Raw genomic sequence first — 17,840 nt, forward strand, 5'->3', positions numbered from 1 at the left:
TAAGCTCCCGCCCCCTCTCCACCCCATGTCGGCTGCCAGCAATGGGCGGAGGCAGGGTGGGGTGGGAGTTTAGCAACTAGTTCCCGCCCCATTCTGCTCCTTCCATTGCAAACAGCCGGCAAGGGGCGGAGAGGATAGGGGGTGGACAGACACGCTGCTAAACTCCCTACTACCTCCCCTCTCCGGCAGCTACCATAGGTTCCCTTAGGAGTCTATGGGCGCCGTCACTGGCATAAAAGTGCTCCGTATGCACTATCTTCGCCAGCCGGGTGCTTTTGCACCACGGGAATACGCCCATCTAAACTGATGTATTGTAAACCAATGCATCAGATGGACAGCGTATATCGTCTGGCCATGAAAGCACAGCCGATATACGCTCGTTTAAATGAAGCCTTAGTTTGTAAAATTGGAGTGAAAGATTGGTGTGGCTTGCTGCTTAACTGGGACTTAGATACATTTATGAAATGCGGCTTTTTTAAATGTTGCAACATTTTTGTTTAATCTCGCTGCAATAGGCGGGTTGCTCAAAAATTGAAGACCATTTATGGATATATTTAAATATGCAATAAATTTATCAACATTGTGCAACATCTTGATATATTTTTTGAAAATAATGTCAATGTTGCTCCAGCAAAACTAACTTCAAAAATGACCTATCCAGACTTTTATCACCTACGGATAGAGGCTAAACTTTGATCATGGTACAACCCCTTAATTGGACAAAGCAAGTTTTTCTGAAGCAATTACTTCATCTACTACTAATTAAAGGTTGAATGAAATAATACTGGAAGGTAAGTACCCCACACATACTAAAGTGATTGATAATTTAACCCTTATATCAGTCTATTTGCACTTCGTACACACACTCTCACACTGTCCTATTCATTTATACAAGACACAACTAATATAACTAGCTGGTTTTCCAAATTCAACACAAAATGCCACTTTTAATGACTACTGCGGTCTCAAAATTATACAACCTCCTGAATAGAATCCCTCATAAGAGCACACATTTAAAAATCAGGTCTTGTTTCAAACACACCTGATGTAACTAATCAAGGGCTTCATTAGTTACATCAGGTGTGCTTGAGATGAAACATCAAATACATGGAATGGCTAGGAATTTGTTGATTGTGTGACTTTTGATTACATGTTAGAATCATGGCTAGGTCAAGAGAGGTGTCCAAATAGTTAAGAGAAAAGATTATTGCCTTGCACAAACATGGAAAAGGTTAAGCTGTAAGAGTTCTTAAGTTCAAAGTTAAAGGAACACTGGCTACACTACATGCACATGGCAGAAAGAGGAAGTTACAACTGGCTGTCATCAGCCTCTTGAGGAGGGAGGTGGTCAAAAATTCTCAAGTGACTGCAAAAGACCTGCAAGAATTGGCTGCAGCAGGTACTGAGAATCCATTTACATACTAATAACTGAAGGTTTCCATACCTGAATTCCAAGACATGCCACTCTACTGATCCATAATCACAAGAATAGTGGGCTCTAATTTTGCAAAGGAAATTGAAAACTTTTGATTGTAACTGTAGGCCTGGCTCCTCTCATCCCCAGGGATCAGCTATTATTGCTGAGAAGTTCCCCTTGCTGCCACTTGTATCTCCTGTAACAGCTACTACAGAAGAAATATAGTATTACGTGTTGCTCACTCAAATGTATCAGAGCCCATGTATTTCATGGGCGCTTCGAGTCCTCTAGAGTCTTATATGGGCATATATACCATGTACTTTCCCCCTTTTTCCAGGATGAGGTCAGTCAGTGTACTCTATACAATAACTGGTGCCTAGTTTGCTGCATTAACATCAAGAGTACAATTATCTACGTACATTAGAATATATGCAGAATATGCTCAGTCTTAACAGCCTTCATATGGCTCTCTCATAGATTCCCTGATAAAATTCAACTGCTTGTAGAGAAAATGCTCATAAAATACAGTAATAGATGTACAGGGACACATAAATACATGCAGTAGACTCCTCAATATGAGTAAGGAGGGGCCTCATCCTGCCCATAGAGAAGAATGTGTGACCCTGCGGCTGTTTTATCCATAATTTTATGAAACAACAACTCAAGGTCACTATTCTTCTTCCCTCTGCTCATCTGTTCCTATTGTTTCTTAAAAATACAAGTGCAGAAAACAAAGGAGGAATGAAAAAAAGACAGAAATGATAGTGTTTTATTATGATAAATGTAAGCATGTGATAAATCTGTCCATATTACATTCATTGCTAACAGAACAATTCAGCCAAATCCTTTAGTCTTGGTTTTTCAATTCAATTGCTCTGATTCTGGAGGACATTCAACTAAGCTTCTGTCTGCTAAAAGATTATTAATCATAGCTAAAGACCCAAATTGAAAAAAGAATAAACTGCTACTATATGGAAATTATATTGTAGAGAGATTTGTGATATACAGATATGAGGTAGATAGATAGATAGATAGATAGATAGATAGATAGATAGATAGATAGATAGATAGATAGATATGAGGTAGATATATATGAGATAGATAGTTAAATAGATACTGAAGTATCAGAATTATTCTTCCTCTTCATAACAAGTATCTTTAGTTTTTAGTGATACATATGATACATAGCCAGACACTGGCTCCTGACAGCATTCTTGAGAAATCTTAGCCCATTCCTCATAGGGGATGCCCCCCAGTTCACTAAAATGTTTGGGTCTGCATGCTACAAACACTTTATTCAAATCCCAACAGAGATTCTCCATGGAGTTCAAGTCAAATGACTGTTACGACCAGTACAGAATCTTCCAGGACTTCTTCTAAAACCAAGCCTTGGTGGATTTTAAGGTAGGCCTGGTATCATTATCCTACTGGAAGTTCCAATGACACCCAAGCTTCAATTTCCTCACAGAAGACATGATGTTTTCTTCTGGGATTTCTTGAACTTGATTGAATCCATCTTACCCACCACACGCTATGGGTGTCCAATGCCAGAGGAAGCGAAGCAGCCCCAGAGCACCACTGAGCCACTGCCATGCTTCATGGTAGCCAGGGTGTTCTTTTCTGAGTTTTTTTGCAATTCTTTATTTATAACTAAAGAAAACAATTGTGACAGTGTACAATAAAATGTTAAGTATCCACATTTCACATTTACATTAAATAGGTCTGCAAGGGAGAGGAACTGCCTGGTCTCCCCCTTATAGAAGAGTGGCCAATGACCGGGCTTGGCCCCCTCCCTTCCACTGCAGCCAGAAGGTGGAGTAGGGAGAGGCAGCAGGCCAGCACTTGCTACCTGAGAAGCTCTGTTTGTTCCCACAGCCGTGCTGGGAGAGGGTGGGGGGGCTAAGCATGGCCATTGGCCACTCTTCTGTAAGGGGGGATGGCAAACATTTCTTCCCCCTTACAAACCTATTGTACAGTTCCTCGGTGTGCCGGCAGTTAGTATTTAAGGTATCACAAGGTGTGCTTACAAACAAGTTAACAATAAGTGGTTTTAATCTACTATCAATCAAAGTTAATGTATAAGCCTTAGTAAAATCAAGAAGGAAAAACACCAGATTCATTGAGATGGTGAATCCACAGAAGCGTAACAGAGGGCTATAGTTTTTAGAATGCTGAAAGGACAGCCAGGGCATCCAAATTTGTTTGGCTTGTCAAGCTTGTAATGCTATCTGCATTTCCAGGCAGCCAACTCTTCCATCCTACATATAGAATCAAGTTTGTTGATCCACGTCTGTATGGGTGGAGGTTCATGGTGTCTCCAGTGTACCAAAATTAATAGATACACTGCTGTAATCATTTATGTGGGTTCATCATCTAGCTTGGGGCAAAATGAGTTTGAGAAAGCCCAAAGTAATAATAGTGACAGTGTGAGTGAAATTTTCTTCCTGTAATTTTTCAATAAGATCTGGGACTTTTCTCCAAAAACCTTGAATCTTAGGGCAGTCAACCCAAATGTGATACATTGTACCAATGTACACATCGCCAGCATTGTCCGAAGGTATGAGTTCAAGCTTCTATAGCTAATCCAGCATGCAATACCACCTAGTCAATGTCTCATAAGAATTCTTTTGAGTCTTATCATACCTGGAAAAACCATGAGAATGTGAAAGGAGGTTGTTTCCTTTGAGAAGAAGACACATAATTGCTTTTCCCAGGTGAGTAGGCAACTAGGTTTCTAAGGTGAATTCTGGTGTTTGAGGCCCACATATAATTTAGAGATCAAACCAAAAGGCACAGAAGGCAGTAGCAGGTATGTTTCTAACCAAAAAGGCTCGTGAATAATAGTGATTTTGGCTAAGAATTGTTTACCGATTTCCTGAAATATGAGGATCTGTAGGAAGTTAAGTGGGTGGCTTGTATGTCTGAGAGGCATAGAGTGCATTTCTAGTGCTGTCCTACCCTTGAACAGTTTGGTGAAAGTGATGTGAAGCCAGTCTCTCCTGTTATCTAAAAAGGCAGAGGAGTTACTTAGATGGAACAGGAGAAAGCTTAGACTCACCAATGCAGAGATATATTTTTAAGCTCTCTCTGAAGTTCAGAGAGTTCCCCATACCAATACGTTCTAAGGCAGAGATTTTAACGAGAAGGAGTTATGTTTGTCGATGGTTGCTTCTTATATCTTAACCCTAGTGCAACAAGCTTGCCTAGTATAGAAACCTAATTGGTCTCCTACAGCAGCGGACGGGAGATTTTGGCCATCTCATTTCTGGAGAAAAAGTGATCCAAACAGCCATTTTTTGGGGTCATGTGGTAAGGGGAGTCTAATAATGTTTTGTTTAGAGTCTACGTCTGAGATCGGGGTGGTATCTTGGAGATGGAAAGGGAAAATGAGGTAGGGGCGTGGTCCGAGAGAGTAATGGAACCGATTTGAGAGGAGTTTGCTAGGGTTAAATATCTGTTAAGAAACAAATAATCTAATCTGTGGTAAGAGTTGTGTATTTGGAAAAAGAAGGTATAATCTCTTTTAGAGGTATGGTGTGTACACCAAACGTCCATTAAATTCATTTCAGCTAGGTGATTTTGCAATCTTTTATGGGCAGCATAGGAGATAGAGGACATCTGAGTACATGTATCTAGCAGATTTTAATTCTTGGTTGAAGTCTCCTCCAACTATTGTTATGTCCTCTGCGAACACTTGAAAGGCCTCAAGAGTTTGGATAATCCAAGACATCTGCTGGCAGTTTGTCGCATATATAGTGGTGATAGATACTACCAACCCTTCGATAGTTCCTTTCATGAAAACATATCTGCCCACTAGGTCAGATTGGGAGATAGAGTGGGTATATGGGGTATTTTTGTGGATTGCAATGCTTACTCCCTTTGATAAAGATTAGAGATGAGCGAACACCAAAATGTTCGGGTGTTCGTTATTCGTAACGAACTTCCCGTGATGCTCGAGGGTTCGTTTCGAACAACGAACCCCATTGAAGTCAATGGGCGACCAGAACATTTTTGTATTTCGCCGATGCTCGCTAAGGTTTTCATGTGTGAAAATCTGGGCAATTCAGGAAAGTGATGGGAATGACACAGTGACGGATAGGGCAGGCGAGGGGCTACATGTTGGGCTGCATCCTAAGTTCACAGGTCCCACTATTAAGCCACAATAGCGGCAAGAGTGGGCCCCCCCCCCTCCCAACAACTTTTACTTCTGAAAAGCGCTCATTAGCATGGCATACCTTTGCTAAGCACCACACTACCTCCAACAAAGCACAATCACTGCCTGCATGACACTCCACTGCCACTTCTCCTGAGTTACATGCTGCCCAACCGCACCCCCTCCCCCCCACAGCGCACACCAAACTGTCCCTGCGCAGCCTTCAGCTGCCCTCATGCCACACCACCCTCATGTCTATTTAGAAGTGCGTCTGCCACGACGAGGGACCGCAGGCACACACTGCACAGGGTTGGCACGGCTAGGTAGCGACCCTCTTTAATAGGGGCGGGGCGATAGCCCACAATGCTGTACAGAAGCAATGAGAAATACAATCCTGTGCCACCGCCATCAGGAGCTGCACACGTGGGCATAGCAATGGGGAACCTATGTGCCACACACTATTCATTCTGTCAAGGTGTCTGCATGCCCCAGTCAGACTGGTTATATGCACCTTAACAGTAACCGCGTTGGTGGTAATGTGGTGGTGACTGCGGACCTAGTACCACGGTTGTATTTTGTTGGTTTTCGGAATGTGGCCAGGATTAAGTGGGCCGTGGCGGGGGGATGGTGGGGGGGCTCTCTTGTAGTGTCGGTAAAGGTGAAATTCTTGGACTGCCACCAGACGAACCAATGCAAAGGCATTTGCCAACAATGTTTTCCCTGTTGGAGGAGGAGGGGGATGTTTTTGAGGCACTACGTGTCCTCTCCACGTGTCCGTGGTTATATGCACCTTAACAGTAACCGCGTTGGTGGTAATGTGGTGGTGACTGCGGACCTAGTACCACGGTTGTATTTTGTTGGTTTTCGGAATGTGGCCAGGATTAAGTGGGCCGTGGCGGGGGGATGGTGGGGGGGCTCTCTTGTAGTGTCGGTAAAGGTGAAATTCTTGGACTGCCACCAGACGAACCAATGCAAAGGCATTTGCCAACAATGTTTTCCCTGTTGGAGGAGGAGGGGGATGTTTTTGAGGCACTACGTGTCCTCTCCACGTGTCCGTTCCATGTAAGCAATAGTAGCACTCAAGACAGGCCCCAGTAACAATTCTGAAGCAGCAGTATAGCGGGAGCGCAGTCTTCGTTCCATGTAAGCAATAGTAGCACTCAAGACAGGCCCCAGTAACAATTCTGAAGCAGCAGTATAGCGGGAGCGCAGTCTTCGTTCCATGTAAGCAATAGTAGCACTCAAGACAGGCCCCAGTAACAATTCTGAAGCAGCAGTATAGCGGGAGCGCAGTCTTCGTTCCATGTAAGCAATAGTAGCACTCAAGACAGGCCCCAGTAACAATTCTGAAGCAGCAGTATAGCGGGAGCGCAGTCTTAGTTCCATTTCAGTAGCCTTAGTATAGCCAAGGCACAAGTGACATTTATGTAGCTAAAGTGTAGGCCAACCCCACACACCTTTCTGTACCATGAGTGCAGGCGAAGAACATAGAAATTACTATGATTACACTGTAGGTGAGGGCCCCAAAAAATTGGTGTACCAACAGTACTAATGTACCTCAGTAAAAATTGGCCATGCCCAACCAAGATGGCAGGTGAATCGCTTTGGTTAATGTGGCTTAAGTGGTAACTAGGCCTGGAGGCAGCCCAGTGTAACGAAAAATTGGTTCAAGTTAAAGTTCCAACGCTTTTAAGCTAATTGAAACTTATAAAAATTGTTCTGAAAAATTATTTGAGTGAGCCTTGTGGCCCTAAGAAAAATTGCCCGTTCAGCGTGATTACGTGAGGTTTCAGGAGGAGGAGCAGGAGGAGGAGGAGGAGGAATATTAGACACAGATTGATGAAGCAGAAATGTCCCCGTTTTGGATGGTGAGAGAGAACGTAGCTTCCATCCGCGGGTGCAGCCTACGTATTGCTTAGGTATCGCTGCTGTCCGCTGGTGGAGAACAGAAGTCTGGGGAAATCCAGCCTTTGTTCATCTTGATGAGTGTTAGCCTGTCGGCACTGTCGGTTGACAAGCGGCTACGCTTATCTGTGATGATTCCCCCAGCCGCACTAAACACCCTTTCCGACAAGACGCTAGCCGCAGGACAAGCAAGCACCTCAAGGGCATACAGGGCTAGTTCAGGCCACGTGTCCAGCTTCGACACCCAGTAGTTGTAGGGGGCAGAGGCGTCACCAAGGATGGTCGTGCGATCCGCTACGTACTCCCTCACCATCCTTTTGCAGTGCTCCCGCCGACTCAGCCGTGACTGGGGAGCGGTGACACAGTCTTGGTGGGGAGCCATAAAGCTGGCCAGGCCCTTAAAGACTGTTGCACTGCCTGGGATGTACATGCTGCTCGATCTACGCACATCCCCTGCAACATGGCCCTCGGAACTGCGCCTTCTGCTACTAGCGCTGTCGGCTGGGAATTTTACCATCAGCTTGTCCGCAAGGGTCCTGTGGTATAGCAACACTCTCGAACCCCTTTCCTCTTCGGGAATCAGAGTGGGCAGGTTCTCCTTATACCGTGGATCGAGCAGTGTGTACACCCAGTAATCCGTAGTGGCCAGAATGCGTGCAACGCGAGGGTCACGAGAAAGGCATCCTAACATGAAGTCAGCCATGTGTGCCAGGGTACCTGTACGCAACACATGGCTGTCTTCACTAGGAAGATCACTTTCAGGATCCTCCTCCTCCTCCTCCTCCTCCTCCTCCTCAGGCCATACACGCTGAAAGGATGACAGGCAATCAGCCGGTGTACCGTCAGCAGCGGCCCAAGCTGTCTCTTCCCCCTCCTCCTCATCCTCCTCATGCTCCTCCTCCTCCTCCTGTACGCGCTGAGAAATAGACAGGAGGGTGCCCTGACTATCCAGCGGCATACTGTCTTCCCCCGCCCCCGTTTCCGAGCGCAAAGCAGCTGCCTTTATGGTTTGCAGGGAATTTCTCAAGATGCATAGCAGAGGAATGGTGACGCTAATGATTGTAGCATCGCCGCTCACCACCTGGGTAGACTCCTCAAAATTACCAAGGACATGGCAGATGTCTGCCAACCAGGCCCACTCTTCTGAAAGGAATTGAGGAGGCTGACTCCCACTGCGCCGCCCATGTTGGAGTTGGTATTCGACTATAGCTCTACGCTGTTCATAGAGCCTGGCCAACATGTGGAGCGTAGAGTTCCACCGTGTGGGCACGTCGCACAGCAGTCGGTGCACTGGCAGCTTAAAGTGATGTTGCAGGGTGCGCAGGGTGGCAGCGTCCGTGTGGGACTTGCGGAAATGTGCGCAGAGCCGGCGCGCCTTTACGAGCAGGTCTGACAAGCGTGGGTAGCTTTTCAGAAAGCGCTGAACCACCAAATTAAAGACGTGGGCCAGGCATGGCACGTGCGTGAGGCTGCCGAGCTGCAGAGCCGCCACCAGGTTACGCCCGTTGTCACACACGACCATGCCCGGTTGGAGGCTCAGCGGCGCAAGCCAGCGGTCGGTCTGCTGTGTCAGACCCTGCAGCAGTTCGTGGGCCGTGTGCCTCTTATCGCCTAAGCTGAGTAGTTTCAGCACGGCCTGCTGACGCTTGCCCACCGCTGTGCTGCCACACCGCGCGACACCGACTGCTGGCGACATGCTGCTGCTAACACATCTTGATTGTGAGACAGAGGAGGAGGAGGAGGAGGAGGGTGCTTTAGTGGAGGAAGCATACACCTCCGCAGATACCAGCACCAAGCTGGGGCCCGCAATTCTGGGGGTGGGTAGGACGTGAGCGGTCCCAGGCTCTGACTCTGTCCCAGCCTCCACTAAATTCACCCAATGTGCCGTCAGGGAGATGTAGTGGCCCTGCCCGCCTGTGCTTGTCCACGTGTCCGTAGTTAAGTGGACCGTGGCAGTAACCGCGTTGGTGAGGGCGCGCACAATGTTGCGGGAGATGTGGTCGTGCAGGGCTGGGACGGCACATCGGGAAAAGTAGTGGCGACTGGGAACTGAGTAGCGCGGGGCCGCCGCCTCCATGATACTTTTGAAGGACTCCGTTTCCACAACCCTATACGGCAGCATCTCAAGGCTGATGAATTTTGCGATGCGGACGGTTAACGTTTGAGCGTGCGGGTGCGTGGCGGCGTACTTGCGCTTGCGCTCGAACACTTGCGCAAGCGACGGCTGAACGGTGCGCTGAACTACACTGCTGGATGGGGCCGAGGACAGCGGAGATGAGGGTGTGGGTGCAGGCCATGAGGCGGTAGTGCCTGTGTCCTGAGAGGGGGGTTGCATCTCAGTGGCAGGTTGGGGCACAGGGGGAGAGGCAGGGGTGCAAACCGGAGGCGGTGAACGGCCTTTGTCCCACCTTGCGGGGTGCTTGGCCATCATATGTCTGCGCATGGTGGTGGTGGTGAGGCTGTTGGTGTTGGCTCCCCGGCTGAGCTTTGCGCGACAAAGGTTGCACACCACTGTTCGTCGGTCGTCAGGCGTCTCTGTGAAAAACTGCCAGACCTTAGAGCACCTCGGCCTCCGCAGGGTGGCATGGCGCGAGGGGGCGCTTTGGGAAACACTTGGTGGATTATTCGGTCTGGCCCTGCCTCTACCCCTGGCCCTGGACACCGCACTGCCTCTTGCAACCTGCCCTGCTGATGCCCTTGACTCCCCCTCTGAAGACCTGTCCTCCTGAGTAAGCGTTGCACACCAGGTGGGGTCAGTCACCTCATCGTCCTGCTGCTCTTCCTCCGAATCCTCTGTGCGCTGCTCCCTGGGACTTACTGCCCTTACTACTACCTCACTGCAAGACAACTGTGTCTGATCGTCATCGTCCTCCTGACCCACAGAAAGTTGTTGAGACAGTTGGCGGAAGTCCCCAGCCTCTTCCCCCGGACCCCGGGAACTTTCGAATGGTTGGGCATCAGTGACGATAAACTCCTCTGGTGGGAGAGGAACCGCTGCTGCCCAATCTAAGCAGGGGCCCGAGAACAGTTCCTGGGAGTGCTCCCGCTCCTGAGCAGGTGTTATTGTAGTGGAGTGAGGAGGCTGGGAGGAAGGAGGAGCAGCAGACAGAGGATTCGGATTGGCAGCAGTGGACGGCGCAGAACTGCGGGTAGACGATAGGTTGCTCGAAGCACTTTCTGCCATCCAGGACAGGACCTGCTCACACTGCTCATTTTCTAATAACCGTCTCCCACGTGGACCCATTAATTGGGCGATGAATGTGGGGACGCCAGAAACGTGCCTCTCTCCTAATCGCGCAGTAGTCGGCTGCGACACACCTGGATCAGGAGCTTGGCCTGTGCCCACACCCTGACTTGGCCCTCCGCGTCCTCGGCCGCGTCCACGTCCTCTAGGCCTACCCCTACCCCTCAGCATGCTGTATTACCAGTGATTTGATTTCACAGGCAGGAAATAAATTGGCGCAAGACTGCAGGCCAAATATAATTTTTGCCCTTTTTGGAAAACGAAAGGCCCCACTGCCTCTAGTGAATGAATTATCTAAGTTTAATAACTGTGCTGTGTCCCTGCTTATGTGTCACAGAACGTGAGGGTAGCAGAGTTATTATAACTCTTGGAGAGCAGGTATTTTTTTCCCAATTAAGGAAAGCAAATGGCGAAGCCAGCAGTAAAGCGTAGCTGGGTGCGTATGATTTAGCAATGTTTTTCACGCAGCTCACACGTCTCCACAGGCGTAAGGACGGACAGAGGCTGGACAAATAGATTTGTTTTCAGTTTTTTCCCACCAACAGGCAGCACTGCGTATATTCAATGAACATGAGAAGTTTAATAACTGTGCTGTGTCCCTGCTTATGTGTCACAGAACGTGAGGGTAGCAGAGTTATTATAACTCTGGCAGAGCAGGTATTTTTTTCCCAATTAAGGAAAGCAAATGGCGAAGCCAGCAGTAAAGCGTAGCTGGGTGCGTATGATTTAGCAATGTTTTTCACGCAGCTCACACGTCTCCACAGGCGTAAGGACGGACAGAGGCTGGACAAATAGATTTGTTTTCAGTTTTTTCCCACCAACAGGCAGCACTGCGTATATTCAATGAACATGAGAAGTTTAATAACTGTGCTGTGTCCCTGCTTATGTGTCACAGAACGTGAGGGTAGCAGAGTTATTATAACTCTGGCAGAGCAGGTATTTTTTTCCCAATTAAGGAAAGCAAATGGCGAAGCCAGCAGTAAAGCGTAGCTGGGTGCGTATGATTTAGCAATGTTTTTCACGCAGCTCACACGTCTCCACAGGCGTAAGGACGGACAGAGGCTGGACAAATAGATTTGTTTTCAGTTTTTTCCCACCAACAGGCAGCACTGCGTATATTCAATGAACATGAGAAGTTTAATAACTGTGCTGTGTCCCTGCTTATGTGTCACAGAACGTGAGGGTAGCAGAGTTATTATAACTCTGGCAGAGCAGGTATTTTTTTCCCAATTAAGGAAAGCAAATGGCGAAGCCAGCAGTAAAGCGTAGCTGGGTGCGTATGATTTAGCAATGTTTTTCACGCAGCTCACACGTCTCCACAGGCGTAAGGACGGACACAGGCTGGACAAATAGATTTGTTTTCAGTTTTTTCCCACCAACAGGCAGCACTGCGTATATTCAATGAACATGAGAAGTTTAATAACTGTGCTGTGTCCCTGCTTATGTGTCACAGAACGTGAGGGTAGCAGAGTTATTATAACTCTGGCAGAGCAGGTATTTTTTTCCCAATTAAGGAAAGCAAATGGCGAAGCCAGCAGTAAAGCGTAGCTGGGTGCGTATGATTTAGCAATGTTTTTCACGCAGCTCACACGTGTCCACAGGCGTTAGGACGGACAGAGGCTGGACAAATAGATTTGTTTTCAGTTTTTTCCCACCAACAGGCAGCACTGCGTATATTCTATGAATAATAACTGTGTTGTGGCCCTGCCTATACAATTCTTTCCCTGCAGTATCAATGGAGGGTGGAATGCTCTGCAGAGGCGATTTTGAGAAGCCCAAAAAAAATGCAGCACAGCTAACAGCAGCCTGGACAGTACTGCACACGGATAAATATGGCCCTAGAAAGGACCGTTGAGGTTCTTGAAGGCTACACTCACTCCTAACACTCTCCCTGCCTATGCAGCACTTCTGTCCCTAATGCCAGGTGCAACGGTCTGCAGAGGCGATTTTGAGAAAAAAAAAAATCCCACTGCTAACAGCAGCCAACACACAGCTATCAGTGGCCCTAATAAGGACCTTTGGGGGGTCTTGAAGCCTACACTAACTACCAATTCTTTCCCTACAGCAGCTCCGGTATAAACAGCACTGTCCCTCATCTAACTCACACCGCATCTGAGGCGAGCCGCGGGAGGGGCCGACTTTTATATTAGGCGAACACCTGATCTCGCCAGCCACTCACAGCAGGGGGGTGGTATAGGGCTTAAACGTTGCAGGGGGAAGTTGTAATGCCTTCCCTGTCTTTCAATTGGCCAGAAAAGCGCGCTAACGTCTCAGGGAAGGAAGTGAAAGTAACCAGAACACCGCATGGTGTTCGTTACGAATAACGAACATCCCGAACACCCTAATATTCGCACGAATATCAAGCTCGGACGAACGCATTCGCTCATCTCTAATAAAGATGATGTTTGGGTTTTATGGTACTATTTGGTGTAATAATGATGGTTAGAAAGAGAGAGGGTATGGTTTGGTTTAAAGTGGGTTTCTTGATATATTAAACAATGCCATTTTCCGCCTTCCTAACCAAAGAGAGACGTTGGCTTCTCTTTCTGGGCTCATTTAATCCCTTAACATTGTGGGATGTAATGGTAACATGTTTACCAGTAACTGCAGTAGTCATTAGGAGTGTAACAAGGCAGGGTGTTCTTTTCAATGTATGCTTCATTCTTCCTCCTTCAGACATACCGCTGATCCATAAGACCCAAAAGTTCCAGTTTTGTTTCATTGCTCCACAGAACAGAATCCCAAAGCTTCTGTGTCTTACTTCTATATTTTTGAGCACATTAGACCAACTTTTCTTGTGCTTTTGGGCCAGTAAAGGTGTAGATCTAGCAGTTTAGGCATGAAGACCTTCAGCATTTAGTATGCACCTTGCAAGTGGAAACCTTGCTGCAGGTCTTTTGCAGTCATTCCTAAGGTTTTCAACCATTTGCCTCCTCCGGTATCTGGTGGCAGCTGATGATAGCCTCCTCTTTCTGCCATGTCCAGGTAGTGTAGCCAGTGTTACTGTATCTCTAGGAGCATTTGAACCTTTGATATCTTTTTGTATCCTTTTCCTTGTTTGCACAAGGCAGTAATCTCTACTCTTAACTTTTTGGACCGCTCTCTTGACAGCCATATTTCTAATATGCAATCAAACTTCATAGTCAGCATAGCCCTAGCTAGTCCTGGTGTTTGAAATGTTTTTTCACAAGGACGCCTGATGAAACTAACAAAGCCTGTGATTTGTTGCATCAGGTGTGCTTGAGGCAACACCTGATTTGCAAAAGCCTGTTCCTTTGAGGGATTCTATACAGGAGATTGAATAATTCTGAGACTACAGTAGTCATTAAAAGTGGCTCTTTGGAGAAACCACTTGTTATATGAGTTCTGTTTAGCTATTTAATCTATTCTTCTTTTATTGTTTTTGCAAGCAGCTGAAAGCTTGTAAATCTTGAACATTAACCTGGTTTGCAATGGAGGTTGAATAATTTTGATTGTAACTGTAGACAAAATGAATATATATGATAGAGATCATCAGTCTTACATTTCATCTAATATCTGGTACATAATTCAGTCACTGAGTTAGAAAGCAATTGTTTAAGTTTCACATAAGAAATGTTGAGCCTAATTAAGACATAAAAGGTCAGCCCTGCCAAGAAAACACGGAAATGGAAGTCTAAACTTCCAATAATTATCACAAACCGAGGAAAGGTTATTCATGAAGTCTCATTTCTGAACTCCTTTGTCCCTGACCCCGATGGCTCGTAAGTTATTTTAAAAGGTTTATAAGAATTCAGAAATGTTGAAATTACTGAATAAAGACAATTATCTTCTCCTGTAAATGTGGAGACAATGAATCATTCCTATAGTATTATTAACTTCTTCCATGCAAGTCTACTGTGGAAAGTGAACTCAACAGAAGCATAAATGGCCAGCACTGGTTAGCACTGTTGCTTTACAGCACTGAGGTCTTGGGTTCAAATCCGACCAAGGGTAGCATCTTCCTAGAGCTTGTTTGTTCTTCAAGTATTTGCATGGGCAACCTCGCACACTCCAAAATATGCTAATAGCTGAAATTGGCCCATTGGTAGACGAATGTGTTTGAGATTGTGATCTCCTTGGACAGAAACTAATGAAAATATGTATACAGCACTGCAGAATATGTTGGCATTATATAAGAAAGAGAAATAAATAACCAAATCTAGTTTTTGGTTCTTGATTGAAGTATAGATAGATATTTTAGTGTCTGTAGAAAAACTGTATTATGCCTTTATTAAATGTCATGCTTGGGGCTCATTCACATCATTGTTTATAGATTCTGATTGCCTGTTCCATAATGGGAGCCTAAAAATGTAATCGCTGGCCAGATCAGATCTGTCCTATGACAGACTCAAATGGTGCCAAACCAAAAGTATTGACTATAATAAAGTCCGTCCAGCTTCAAATATATTGCCCGGCATTTCAACAGACAGAATAGCATATATTATTTTATCTGGTATCTTAAAGGAGTTGTCCGGTTATTAGTCAACAGATCTGCAATAGCTCCACTTGCCTTAAAATAATAAACAGAGCAGTACTTACCTGTCTATTGGACCGGCAATCCAGCAATGTTGTGCCACCATACTCACGGTGATTGTTGTAGCAGATGACATCAGAAGAATTCACCTGACCACTGCAGCCAATCAGAGGTTGCAGCTTCACTGTCTATTATCATGGCATCAATGCTCACATCCTGGCGCCATGATTCCAGCAGTTCAGAATGAAGACCTTGCAGCCTTTGCTTGGCTGCAGCACTCAGGTGACTTATGATGCAACAATAACGGGGAGGATGGTGGGGGAAAGTTGGCTGGATTCACACGTACAGGATGGGTAAGTACTTCTCTGTTATTTTAAGGCAGCTGGAGCTATTGCAGATATGTTGTCTGGTAATTACAATCGAACCAGCCCCTTAATGGAATCAGTTTGTATCATTCTTGCAAATGAAGCCACCCCTTGGGTTATTTGTGCCAGCGATCAAGCTAGTGATTGTTCACATCACATTTTACATTACTTTTTATGTATTTGCCAGATCAGTTTTTAGAGCAGACTTTGAGTATATCCATTGCACCCCATTTATACAACGGAATAATAAGAATGCCCTCTTGGCATCTTCCAGACAGGTATAGGTTGGCAATCCTTTTTTTTTAACCCTACAGAAAAATGAAGTCTTTTGTACTTTCGTATTCACAGGCATCCCGCAAAAAGAAGACGTTTATTACCAAGTGAACAAATTTTCTATCATAGGATCCTATGCATACATAAAGGGCTTCTGTAAGTGGTATTTGTTGGGAACTTTACCAGACCGATCTCTCTAACAGAAGGCTCAGTGATGTGAACATATGCAGTCCTACTACACCTGTAAATGCTACAAAAAGTGTTATAAGTACTCTATATGAAAGTTAATAGCTTTTAGAAGGATCTGATGTTGGGTATACAATATATTGCAGGCCCACGACCTTTGTGTATCATATTTGAACTTGCATTGGAAGAAATGTAATCACTTTTAAAGTGGACTTGCCATGTTATTTCATCAGCAGGGCTGACATAGTTTTGCAGCTGTGGGCTCTGCTGACATTATTCTTTTCTTTGTACCCCTTTCCCTCTCACCAGCTTTCATTAGATTTGACTTCTGTTGCTTTGAAACTGTCAAGTGGGTGGTCTCCACTGCTGACAATGGATGATGTCAGTGAGCAAAGTAAAACTTACATCATTTATTGACAGTTAGGAAAGAAGAGCACCCACTTGACAGATATGAAGAGCTCAGAGCTGAATTTAATAGAGGTTTGTATGTGGACGTTGGGGTGTACAAAGAAAAGAAGACGTGCAATAAAGTCAGCTGCAAAACTATGCAATCAGCCCTGCCAATTGGAGGATATGACTGGTCCTCTTTAATATTTAACCCTATTTGTGCTCGATTCTGATTGTATCCATCTTCACTATGATGAGTGGGAAGCACCAGAAGATTGCAGAGCTGATAACACTATGCTTTTACGCCCATCCCTTCCCAACAAGCCAAGATTGTTTCACTACCCTACAGGACTATATAAATGAAAATTAAAGCTGCCCCACAAGGGAGCATGCAGGTGATGCATCAGTCAGTGTAGGAGTGTAGCAAGCCGAGGTAGGGAGCAGATTGGGTCATGGTGGCTATTACTCTGTCTCCTATCTGGCTACACTACAGTGAAAATGGTGGTGGAGGTACTTTGTGTTAGGTGCTATTACACTGTGCAACACAATTTTTGTACCAGATAAGCAGATAGGCGGCCCATAGTAACTTTAGTGAGCTGAATTCAAATATGATATCCATTTTTTCCTGCCAGTTGTGGGGAATATGGTAATTCAATTGCCGTTGTATTGTATTTTTTGAAAATATGCCCATACAATTAATCCAGTAGGCTCCTCATTAACCTTGCTTAATAAAAAGAATAACAAAAGTGCAACTATTTCACAATCACTGTTACACACCACGTGCTGACTGAACACTGTAAGGGTAGGTTTATGTAACCTTGGCAGAAACACTGCGGATCATCCACCAGTAAGTTGTAATCAATGAACTGTGTTTCTACAGATCCTTGGTTAGACTAAATAGAAGAATCAAAATCATAAATCCAAAATAAATGTTTAGTATTGCTGCGTCTGTAAAAGTCTGATCGCCAACTTTAGTCTAGACATTAATTCAACCCAATAAATAGAATCCGGACAGTAGTAAATAGTCTTAGTCATATTAACAAACAATTTTAACACTATTTTCCCCAAAATAATTCAAACTCATTTGTAGTGACAAGTCTGGGTCACTACAGGAGCTGCTTTGAAGATACTGGAGGCTTCATTAAGTTAAAGGCCACAGTGTTGCGAGAGGAAGAATAAAGACACAACCCCACCGTACTAAAAAACTGTTTGAAGAGCACCCTAGATGCTGTGTGCAGGGAACAGAGGTCATTGTCTACAAGGTAGGATCTGAGATGATTTCCGGTGCTACAGGATCTTGCATGGGACAAGAGTCTGGACTACAGCCAGGACTTTTGGAAATTGTGGTAGAGGAATTTTTCAAATTTCAAATTAGCCAGAACCAGTTGAAGTCAATACCACTGTGCAAGATACGT

This window comes from Eleutherodactylus coqui, chromosome 8 (genome assembly GCF_035609145.1).
Source record: "Eleutherodactylus coqui strain aEleCoq1 chromosome 8, aEleCoq1.hap1, whole genome shotgun sequence".
Lineage (NCBI taxonomy): Eukaryota > Metazoa > Chordata > Amphibia > Anura > Eleutherodactylidae > Eleutherodactylus > Eleutherodactylus coqui.